This window comes from Pleurodeles waltl, chromosome 10, assembly GCF_031143425.1.
Source record: "Pleurodeles waltl isolate 20211129_DDA chromosome 10, aPleWal1.hap1.20221129, whole genome shotgun sequence".
Lineage (NCBI taxonomy): Eukaryota > Metazoa > Chordata > Amphibia > Caudata > Salamandridae > Pleurodeles > Pleurodeles waltl.
This window is the reverse complement of record NC_090449.1, coordinates 452,130,219-452,142,845: the sequence shown is the minus strand read 5'-3', so window position 1 is coordinate 452,142,845 and position 12,627 is coordinate 452,130,219. Positions and strand designations below refer to the sequence as shown.

Genomic DNA, 12,627 nt, shown 5'->3' with positions numbered 1-12,627 from the left:
TGACTTCCAGGTTTGCAGCAATTGGGTTTAGGCCTCGTACCCCATGGCCATGTGAAAAATCTCCCAGCAGCCCCTCAGCGTCTGTCCTGTGCCCGCTCACCCAGGAGAGTGGGCATCTCCTATGCCCCAGGCACCTCAGGCCCTGCCCCAGTCAGCCCTGCTGCCCTCAGTGAGGAGGCTATTGACCTCCTGAGATCCCTCACTGTTGGGCAGTCTACTATTCTGAATGCCATCCAGGATGTTGAGAGGCATTTGCAACAAACAAATGCATACCTGGAGGGCATTCATTCTGACCGGCAGCCCAACAGAGAGCATTTCAGGCTCTGGCCTCAGCACTGATGGAAGCCATTGTCCCTGTGTCCAGCCTCCCCCCTCCAACCTCCTCCACCCAGACCCAATCCCCTGTACCTCCGCCTATCCGAAGCACACCATCAGACCAGCATGCACACACATCAACACACAAGAGTGGCTCAGGCAAACATAAGCACCACACATCCCACAGGCACTCACACAAGCACCATATCCATGCAAACATACCAAAATCCACTTCCTCCACTGTGTCCCCCTCCTCCACTGCTCCCTCCTCCCTCCCAGTCTCGTCTCCACTCACACCTGCATGCACTACATCCTCAGCCACTACTTCCATCACCAGCAAGCCCATCACCAAGCACTGCTCACATGCAATCACCAGCCCCACTACCATTCACACATCCCCAGTGTCCTTGACCAGTGTGTCTGTGACCCCTCCTCCCAAAGTACACAAACGCAGGCACACACCCACTCAACAGCCATCCACCTCACAACAGCCTCCAGCCCATGCACCTTCACCCAAATTCAGCAGACATACACCTCCTACAACCACTAACTCTTCCTCCACTCCCAAACCTTTCCCGGCAAAACTTGACCTCTTCCCTTCACCCCCCCCACTGTCCTTCCCCTAGGGCCAGGCTTTCCAGGTCCCAGCCCAGCACCTCAGCCACCACATCCCCCGGCACAGTGGTGCCAGCAACTGCTGGGTCATGGAGTGCGCCACCCATCAGGGCTGCCAGTGTGCCATGGAGCGAGGGCAAGGATATTCTGCCACCTGCCAAGGTGAAAAAGGTGCCCACATCCCAGAAGGAGAAGCCGAAAGTACCAGCCACCAAGGGCTCAACGAAATTGCAAGGGGATAGTGGCAAGACAACTGTGTCACCATCAAAGGTGGGGAAGGGCCAAAAACAGAAGGACAGGTCAGGAGAGGGCATGGTGGCACCAACTGAGGGACCAGTGTCACACCTTCTGTCCACGTCCACGCCAACCTGTACAGCTGCGAACACCGCGAGCTGCACCTCCTCCGGCACGTCTACAGCCGCTGTGACAGTCCCCAGCCTCTTCCCCGGTGGGCAGCCGTCCGTGGCTGCAGGAGACATCCTGCTTTCTCCCTCAACAGGTGCTGACCCATTCACCGCTGCCAGCCCTGCCGCCACAGACCCCGCCGCCAGCACCGCCACCACAGACACCGCCGCAAACCCCATCGCCACCAACACTGCCGCCAGCACCGCCACCACAGGCACCGCCGAAAGCCCCACCGCCACAAACACCGCCGCAAGCACCGCCAGCGGCCCTGCGACGTCCTCGGACAGTGGCACCACTGCTGACCTGCCTACCATCCCCAGTTGTCAGTCATCCGAGGCTGGAGGAGAGTTCCAGGACCCTGGGCAGCTTCCATGACGCATTACTGTTGGCACCTGCAGGTGGAAGGCGAAGCCGCAGCAGTGTGGGGTATGTTGCTGCCTCCATGGCGTATCATGCTACCTGTACCTCGCCAATGTTGTGGCACGCACACCCAGGTGAGGGAATTGTACCGGCCACACTGCACATGGAGCACTCTGGGCACCAGGCCCTCTCCAGAACCAGTGGAGAGATACATCCACTACCTCAGTCCTTGGCAGCATGAAGCACTCTGGGCACCAGGCCCCCTCCAGAACCAGTGGAGTATCACATCCAGTACCTCAGTCCTTGGCAGAATGAAGCACTCTGGGCGCCAGGCCCCCTCCAGAACCAGTGGAGAGATACATCCACTACCTCAGTCCTTCGCAGGATGAAGCACTCTGGGCACCAGGCCCCCTCCAGAACCAGTGGAGTATCACATCCACTACATCAGTCCTTGGAAGGATGAAGCACTCTGGGCACCAGGCCCCCTCCAGAACCAGTGGAGACTGTTATCCACTTGAGAGACTGTGGCTTTGCACTTCCCAGGATAAAGCAGTGGACAACCCACCCACTGGAGAGACTTGAGAGACTGTGGCTTTGCACTCCCCAGGATAAAGCAGTAGGCAAACCACCCACTGGAGAGACTTGAGAGACTGTGGCTTTGCACTCCCCAGGATAAAGCAGTGGACAACCGACCCACTGGAGAGACTTGAGAGACTGTGGCTTTGCACTCCCCAGGATAAAGCAGTGGACAACCCACCCACTGGAGAGACTTGAGAGACTGTGGCTTTGCACTCCCCAGGATAAAGCAGTGCGCAAACCACCCACTGAAGAGACTTGAGAGACTGTGGCTTTGCACTCCCCAGGATACAGCAATGGGCATGGAGCCCCCTCGTACAGCAGTGGCGTTGTGCGTTCATCTGGCTGAGGTGCCCCTCCTTCCCCCGAGGTGCCTGTTTCATTTCGATCTGATGCCCCTGCAGTGTTCTCTCCGTTTCCAGTCAGGTATCTAGTGTGGGCTTCGCCCATGCATTTTGGGCCCAGTGGTCCACAGACAATGATTGGTGCACTATCCGGACTTGTGTAGTTGGTGTACATAATTGTATTTACTGGATTTTGAACTTTGATAATGAGCTTTCACATGATTACATTTGTTAAAATCATTTCCTTTTATCCTTGCGTTCTTCCGGGGTGTGGGTGTGTGTGGGGGCGGGGTGTATATGTAATGTTGCTGCATGTATTTGTGTGTATGTTGGTGTGGGTGAGGGTGGGGGTGTTGCATGTTGCGTGTGCGTGTCACTCTCTTTTACCTCCCTTGTGTTGTAGGTGCAGTACTCACTGTGTTCGTCGCCGCTGTCTTTGGTGCTCCTGATAGAAGAGAAGGAAGACCAGCATCGACAGTATCTGCAATTCGGGCTCCATGGCGTCCTGGTTCCTCGTGGGGTTTGGAGAGGCAATTTTTTTCCCTTCTGTGTACTGTTTCCGCCGTGTTTTTGTTTGCGTTGGTTCCGCCATGGTCATGATTCCATTTTTTTTTCTGGCGGCCTGTTTGCGGTATTACCGCCACTTTAACACTAACCGCCAGGGTTGTAATGAGGGTCTAAGTATTTGTATTGTACTCAAAAGGCTTTCAACAATAGTCATCAGTTATCTGTAGGAGAGACCTAAAAAACACAAACAGTAAACTAAGCATGCTATTTTTATATTGGAGAAGAAACCCTAGGAGCAACCATGGATAACTAAATAAGCAAACCCCTAGTCGTTTTGCTGTAAGTATCCACTTAAAGTGTACTGACATGGAACCGGCCTTTCTCATCTCGTCAATAGATGACTGCAAGAGGCAGGATCAAAATGACGGGAGCAAAATGGTGCACAGGCATAATTTATTGACAGAGTAGCGTAAAGCAAGGCCATTTAAACATTGTCCATCACCTCACATTACTTTGTTTCTGATAACACAAAGTTGCTCGAATGTGGGCGTGCATAAAAAAAGTTTCTAGTGAAAACCCAACCTGAAGCAGAACGTTTGGTCATGCCCTTACGGTTCTGTGTCCCATTCACTTACCATAAATTAGTCTCGTGGGCAGGTGGCAGTATCTGGCAGCAGGTTTCAGGCTGGCGCTGGGCAGCAGGCGAAACCAGGTGGCAGGAAGCGGACGAAAAATCCCCGTAAAAGTTAGCTGCGAGCGCTGACTTTTAAGGGGCCTTGGCTTCCTGCCAGTGGCCAGCCTCATGACGTCACCGGTAAACATAGAAGAGGGCAGTGGGAGCATGTGCAATGAAGCCGCTATCGCGCACGCTCCAGCGGCCCTCTTTTATGTTTATGGCCGCCATTGTAGTGTTTTCCGACAAGCGGTCCGCCAAGGTAGGTCAGCGGGGCTGCTGGCGGCCCACGGGCCATACTTTGAATACCACGGCTTTAGAGTAATGGAAAAAGTAACCCTGTGACATATAGGATAGAAATCCCAAAGAACTCTAAGAAAACTAAGATATATCATGTCAATTTGCTCAAAACCTGGGAAGTGGAGGACACTCCAGTCCCTACGAATAATACAACCCTACTGATTATAAAAACAAGACCCCTAGAAATCCCTCTGCTCCCCTTATCAGAAGAAGAGACAGAAATATAACCCACTCTTAGCTTAGAGTTAACCGAAGAACAGAGAACTCAAATAAAGACAGTTCTCATAAGAAACAAGAGATTGTTTTAAAAAAGACCAGGTAAAACTCGTTTAATTCAACACCAGATCAGAACGAAAGAAGGAAAGATAGCCAGACAGAAACTCTATCGCCTTCCCAAAGCCTGATATAATGTATTAGAAAAAGAAGTGAAGGACATGCTAGAGGTGGGTATTATAGAACCATCCAATAGTCCCTGGTGTTCTCCAGTGGTTCTGGTTCCAAAACCAAATGGGAGTATAAGATTTTGCATTGACTTCCGTCTACTCAATTCAATTTCCCAGTTCGATACTTATCCTATGCCTCGGGTTGACAAATTAATCGAACGATTAGGTCAGGCCCGATATCTAATGACCCTAGATCTAATGAAGGGATACTGGCAGATACCTCTCAACCCACCTGATAAGGAGAAGACAGCCTTCTCTACGCCTTCCAGACTGTATCAATTCACAGTATTATCTTTTGGACTTCATAGAGCCCCAGCTACCTTTCAAAGGCTAATGGATGTAATCTTGAAACCCCATCAGGAATACACAGTGGCATATTTGGATGGTATGGTCATATATAGCTTCACCTGGGACCAACACGTAGAGCAACTACCTGAAGTCCTACAAGCCTTACATGAAGCACGGTTAACTGCAAATGCAGAAAAGTGTAATATAGCCAGGACTTCCATCAACTATCTTGGTTACATCACTGAGGGACGGCAAATTAAACCCCAATTGGACAAAGTTGAAGCAATTAGACAAATACCCATCCCTAAAAGCAAACAAGACATACAGGGGGTTATTCTAACTTTGGAGGAGTGTTAATCCGTCCCAAAAGTGACGGTAAAGTGATGGATATACCACCAGCCGTATTACGAGTTCCATAGGATATAATGGACTCGTAATACGGCTGGTGGTAAATCCGTCACTTTTCCGTCACTTTTGGGACGGATTAACACCTCCTCCAAAGTTAGAATAACCCCCATACAGGCCTTTTTGGGGATGGTGGGTTATTACAAGTGATTTATCCCACACTACTCCAAACTGGCAGCACCCTTGACAAAACTTTTAGAGAAGAAACAACCAAATAAGATAACCCATTTAACTGAAAAACAGCTATCATAAGGAACACTTGACCATTGGGCCTGTCTTATAGTGTCCTGACTTTAAGAAGGCTTTTACCTACAGACCGAGGCCTCTGACCAGGGACTTGGGGCCGTCCTTTCACAGGAAGATGAGGAAGGACAACCTCATCCTATAGTATACATTAGCTGGAAACTATTGCCAAGGGAAAAACATTACCTCACCCAGGAAAAGGAATGTCTAGCTATACAATGGGCTGTTGAGGCCATACAATATTATCTGTTAGGTATACCTTTTGTGCTTCTCACTGATCACGCCCCTTTAACATGGATAGCTAGCCATAAAGATACAAACGCAAGGGTTCTTAGGTGGTTCTTATCCCTCTAGCCCTTTATGTTTCAGATACAACACACCCTGGCTCCTTATTAACCAACGCTGACTATCACAACATCCTGCCGACTTGTGGCTCCAACAGCCACTCTCTGGGGAAAGCTAATGAGGCAGGGCACAACAACTAGCGGAAGGTGGGCCGCTGTTTGAGTCCCCCAGGGGGACTCCAACAAGAATAGCAGCAACACGCATGGAGGGGCATGCTGACGTCATGAGGACTAGGCAGTTCCTTGGAAAACTGGAAGAGAAGGAGAGAGGGCGCGGAGGAGACGGAGATGCAGGAGGAGAGGACGCAAAAGGAGAAAAAGCAGAACGAGAGGAGGCAGATAGGAGAGAGGAGACCAGTGAGGACCCAAGAGACGCGGGCCGCCGCCGAGACGAAGCCAGACCCGAGCACTCAAGCCAAGGAGCAGCGGTGAAGAACGGGAGAACATGGAGAACCCAGACACGTCCCTGGAGGGACGCGGCTATACCAGGTACGTGACTGCTTGCGCGGTCAACTCACGAAGTTGATAGGAGAACGTTGCACAAAACGGTGACAACCCCAACCATTCCCACACGGGTCAATGAAAAGGAAGGATGCCCTGGGCACTCTTTTGTTTGATATGTATAAGCACAGTGATAACAACAATTACACAACGATTTAGGTTTGTTCCACCCTATTTTCCTCTGGCACATTGGGCAGCACTACCCTGTGTAATTAGCTATACCTCACAGAGGAAGTCCCACACTACCACATCCCTAAATGCACGTCAATAACAGTAAAAGAAGAGCAAACAAAAGAGAAAAGAAATTAAGAAAAAAAAACACTCAGTTGAAACACTTACCTGACAACGGCTTGTTGTTCTTATATCTCCCCTTCCCTCGCTGGCTACCTGGGGCTGAACGGCCGAGAAATCCTGACAACCTAAGGAAAGAAAAAGAAACTGTCACACCGAGGGAAAAGAAGAGAAGGACTATAATTACAGACTGATATTACAAACACTATTAACTGCGTAGGAATCTCTTTGGAATACAAACAAAGACCAGTTTGAATAGACATACTCAGTTTGGACAACTTTGTAGGATTACAGAAGCCCTGAAAACCTCCTTTGACTCCAACCCTATGACAGGCAGCATGACAAAAAAGCAGAGGGGTTCTCGCCCGGATGGTGACGGGGCTGTTCGCATAGTAGGGCTGAATACTGCAGTGTTTGCCATGGAGTAGTAAGGTTTGGTTAATATGGGCGCTATCTGGGCACTGTGGGGGTCATTCTGACCTCGGCGGTAAAAGGCGCTTACCGCCGGTCAGAAGACCGCCATAACACCGCCGCCACGGTCATTCTGACCCACAACGGCCAAACCTCCAAAAATCCGACCTCCACTGCAGGCCGCCACATCAGCGGGCAGCGATAAACTGGAGATGACCAAACCTCCACCGTCACGCCAACAGAAATACGCCCAAGCCATTTCGACCCACAAATCAATGCAGCGGGCTTTCCAACGCGGTATTCCATTGGCGGTACACACCGCCGCGGTCAAAATACACACACAGCACCAAAACACAGGCACATTGGACATTTACAAATACACACACCTGATACACATACACAACCCACTCCCACACAATCAATCAACTATAAAACACACCCCCACATCACCCACAAACCCCTACGACCACAATTACTGAGAGAAGGAGAGAGAGACACAGCAGACAATCCATAGCAATACACACTGAGGCACACTACACCATCACACACACCACATAGTAGCACAAAGCACCACACACCAACATACTCATCATCACATACACCACCCCACACCTCACCCACACCACCCCATGGCACCCCAAAGGCACCCACGCTTTTCGGACCAAGAACTCCGGGTGATGGTGGAGGAAATCCTAAGAGTGGAACACCAGCTCTTCGGCTCACAGGTGCAGCACACCAGTATAGCTAGGAAGGCGGAGCTATGGCAGCGGATCGTGGACAGGGTCAACGCGGTGGGACAGCATCCCAGGAATAGGGAGGACATCCGCAAACGATGGAACGACCTACGGGGGAAGGTCCGATCGATGGTCTCCAGGCACAACATCGCGGTCCAGAAGACTGGCGGCGGACCCCCACCCACCCCTCCCGAATTTACATCATGGGAGCAAGAGGTCTTCAACATCCTGCATCCTCAGGGCCTCGCAGGAGTAGCCGGAGGAATGGACTCTGGTAAGTCCAATCTCAACTACTATATCCCCCCCACCCCACCAGCATGCCAACCCACACCCCCACCCTCACCCCCAAACCCCCAGCACACATCCTCCCTGACAATGTCTCACCAGCACAACCCACCCATCCCAACACCAACTCCTGCATGCCAACACAATCCATGGACACCCATCACCCAAGCATGACCACTGCACTTACCCCCCCCCCACTAACTACCCTCACAACACCTCCCTCAAGGGAATGCCTGCACTGGGGGACGAGGGCACCCATAACACGCACGCCATTGCACACACAGAAACAATAACCAAACTCTCTTACCCCATGCAGGACCCGAACGCCAACACACCAGCCAGGAGGGTCCAGAAATGTCCATCCCACCCCCGGAACAGGCCCACAGTGAGGACAGCAGCTCTGTCGACACTGAACCTGATGACCAGCCCGGACCATCGGGGACCTCTGGGCAGTCGGTTCCCCTCAGGCAGCCACAGGCCACACCAGACCCGACCCGACCCCCTCTGCCAACACCAGCACAGCTCCCACCCAGCGGGCCCATGCCTCTGTCTCTAGGACACGTCAATCAGCGGTGTGTCTGCCACTACAGGGCACCCAGGCTAACCCAACACCCCAACAACAACAGGGACCTGGGGGCAGTGGGAGCGGGCACACCGTCCAGGAGACAGAGGCCGGGGGAAACCGGGCAGCTCGGAGGGCTGCTGTGCGACAGGGGGGGGAGGAGAGGCCCAGGGAACCCACTCTCCAAGAGGCCCTCACCACCATCATGGGGGCCTACCACCACTCCCAAGAGACGATGGCGACGGTACTGGCCAGGTTCACGGAGATCCAGGCACAGCAGGAGGAACGCAACATGGGGTTCAGGGAGGAGCTGAGAATCATCGGGACCGCAATGGGGACCATCGTCCTAGCCCTCAACAGGATAGAAGACGCGTTGCGGGACCATGTGGCACCACACAGGGCCCCTGTCACTAGCCCGGACCAGGAACAGCCTACCACCTCCGCCGGCGCAAGTGGACAGGGGGCCCCAACACCACGACAGGCCACCAGAACCCCACCTCCTGCTGAAGAACAACCACCCCGTAAGAGGAGCCTGAGATCCAAAAAAAAGACAGAGTAGGATGTCAAGACCCCCGCCAGCAGGACATACCCCCTGAACTCTTCCCACTGTCCCACATTGCCACCCTGTCCAACAATGAACTGCCTCTGCTCCATCCTTCCACAGGCAAAAGGACAATGCACCTGTGAGACTGAGAACTGGACTCTGCCATGGACATTACTCCACCCCCACCCATCACCCTTATAATCACATGTACCAATATCTAGCACTGTAAATAAATCACATATTGCACACAAATCAGTTTGGAGTCATGCTGTATTATTAGCAAATGTATTACATATTACTGTTCAATATCTGTTCTGTCAATTAGTGATGACAACATACCAATGTCAATACGCTGTAGTTCATGGGCAAACCAAGCAGAAGTCAGGCACTGAGTCATACAGCACTGAGAAGGGAAGGGAAAAACAAAAATTACCCAAAAAGATCTGGTGGGAACTACAGAAAGTACAGATGCAGGAGGCTATAAGCAATTGTGAAATGGCGTGGGTGATTCTTACCTGGGTGTTACTGGAAATACTGTTGTATCACTCTGTCCCTATTGTCTGTGTCGTCCTCTGAGTCTTCCTCCTCTTCACTCTCCACAGGCTCCACGGCTTCTACAACACCACCATCTGGACCATCCTCCTGCAGGAAAGGCACCTGGCGTCGCAAAGCCAGGTTGTGAAGCATACAGCACGCCACGATGATATGGCACACCTTCTTTGGTGAGTACATTAGGGATCCACCGGTCATATGCAGGCACCTAAACCTGGCCTTCAGGAGGCCAAAGGTTCGCTCAATCACCCTCCTAGTACGCCCATGGGCCTCATTGTAGCGTTCCTCTGCCCTTGTCCGGGGATTCCTTACTGGGGTCAGTAGCCAAGGCAGGTTGGGGTAACCAGAGTCACCTATTAGCCACACACGTTGTCTCTGTAGCTGCTCCATCACATAGGGGATGCTGCTATTTCGCATCACATACGCGTCATGCACTGACCCTGGGAACTTGGCATTTACATGGGAGATGTACTGGTCAGCCAAACAGACCACCTGGACATTAATCGAATGATAACTTTTTCTGTTTCGGTACACCTGCTCATCGTCTTTTGGGGGTACCAAAGCCACATGGGTCCCATCAATGGCACCAATGATGTTGGGGATATGTCCAAGGGCATAGAAATCACCCTTCACTGTAGGCAAGTCACCCTCCTCTGGGAAAATGATGTAGCTCCGCATGAGTTTCATCAGGGCAGACAACACTCTGCTCAAAATCTTAGAAAACATAGGCTGAGACATTCCAGATGACATGGCCACTGTGGTCTGGAATGACCCACTTGCCAAAAAATGGAGGACTGACAAAACCTGCACCAGAGGGGGAATCCCTGTGGGTTGGCGGATGGGGGACATCAGGTCTGGCTCCAGCTGGGCACACAGTTCATGGATAGTGGCACGGTCAAGTCTGTATCGAAGTATTATATGGCGTTCTTCCATTGTCGACAGGTCCACCAGCGGTCGGTACACGCGAGGATTCCTCCTTCTCATCCCAAGTCCCAGCGGACGGTGCCTAGGAAGGACAACATGGAGCACAGAGTCAGCCAAACCACAGGTACGTACAGACAGCTTGCACAGTTAAAGAATGGCAATGGTTTGAAAGGCGTGTATGTGTGGCAATGCAAGGCCTAGGCCTGTGTGTCGCAGTCAAAATTAAGCCATGTAGGCCCTTGAAATGGCGGCTGCCTGACCTGTGAAGTGGGACAATGGGATGTGAGGTCAATGCGCTGGCGGGGCACACCGTGGCGGTAGGCGGTCGAAGACCGCGGCGCTAAGCCGCATTGGTTAACATTGAAGCCTATGGGTTTCAGGAGCCAATGACGAAGTGCGCCGGCGGTCGCGGTACGCACCGCCGTGGGCGTGACCGCCATTTTCTATCTGCTTAATCACTCGAGACCTGATCATCCACAGGAGAGGACCTATACTGCAAGTGCTGCTGTGACCTCGGTCTGGAAGATACAATGGCTGCTGCGACTGGGGAAAGGGCCCCTGCCTTCACGTCTGAAGAGTTGGAGAAGCTTGTGGATGGGGTCCTCCCCCAGTATGCGCTACTCTACGGTCCTCCAGACCAACAAGTGAGTACACCGGGTGCACATGGAATGGGCTATGCCTGTGTGGATTGGGGTGGATGTAAGTTGGTGGGGTGGGGGGCGAATGAGGAGTGCAACGCCCGACAGATGAGAGCATGTGCCATATGGCAAAGTTGGAGGGGGGGGCCAATCATATCTAACATGCAGGTCATTGATGATTTCCTCCTTTCCACCCTGTACATGTCAAATAGGTCAGCGCCCATCAGAAGATCGAGATTTGGCGTGCCATCGCCAAGGAAGTCCGGAACTTGGGGGTCCACAACAGACGGGGCACCCACTGCCGCAAGAGGTGGGAGGACATCCGCCGCGGAACAAGGAAGACCGCAGAAACACTGCTGGGGATGGCCTCCCAACCTAGGAGGGGTGCCAGTCGCACCATGACCTCCCTGATGTCCTGGATCCTGGCGGTGGCCTACCCTGAATTGGATGGGCGCTTTAAGACATCACAGCAGACACAAGGGGGTGAGTATCAGCACATTCTCCTATCTTTCTGCGCAGTGGAGGCGTATGGGTGGGGGAGGAGGGCTGTGGGTGACATTAGGCCAGGGCTCTTTCTGTAGTGTAGTCCTCTCCCTTAGGCATGGCCCTGTGCCCCCGGCCCCCACCTCGGTAGGGTGACAAGTACAGCCATTGAAGGTCCAGCATCTCCCATGTGCGCGTTTGACGTCTCTTGGCCTGTTGTCTTAGTCAGTAGTACTGAGTAGTGTACCCCGAATGCGCGGCTTAGTGCATTAGGCACCTGTGTCTGTCCTCTCCGCCAACGGTGTTGACATTGCATTCACTCAACCTGGTCTTCTTTTTTCTCCCCCCACCCTTTCTCTTCATCTTCTTGTGCATGTGTGCATTAGCATCATCAGGCGGAGGAGATTTGGCATCGGAGCACGAGGGAGCTGCAGGACACAAGGCCCCGGTGGGCCCAGGAACAGACACCGAGGGCACCAGTGATCCGGAGGGCGAGGGGAGCACCACGACGGGGACCGCTGGTGAGAGCAGCGAAAGCGACACGTCCTCGGATGGGAGCTCCCTAGGGGTGGCGGCAACATCCGTGCCCCCCGCCTCTACAGGTACAGCCGCCACCCAGCGCACCAGCCCCGCCCTCCCTGCAGCCCCTCAGTCTTCGCTCCGTGCCCGTTCGCCCAGGAAGGCGCGCGTCTCCTTCGCCCCAGGCACCTCAGCCCCTGCCCCTGTTGCCCCTGCTGCCCTCAGTGCGGAGCTCATTGACCTGGTAAGGACGCTCATTGTTGGGCAGACGACCCTTTTGAATGCCATCCAGGGTGTGCAAAGGGAGGTGCAACAGAGCAATGCGTACCTGGAGGGCATTCATTCGGGTCAGGCTGCCCATCAAC

General features: G+C 52.9%; 1 protein-coding gene across 2 annotated transcripts in view; it reads right to left on the bottom strand.

Moving 5' to 3' along the window:
- The window catches only part of SLC4A2 (solute carrier family 4 member 2), a 2,186,615-nt gene that overhangs the window by 2,054,486 nt on the left and 119,502 nt on the right, over positions 1 to 12,627 (bottom strand). For both annotated transcript variants that reach the window (XM_069210734.1, XM_069210733.1), the window contains exon 4: positions 6,659 to 6,738. The gene's annotated coding sequence lies outside the window, so the exon portion shown is untranslated. The remainder of the gene's footprint in view (positions 1 to 6,658; positions 6,739 to 12,627) is intronic.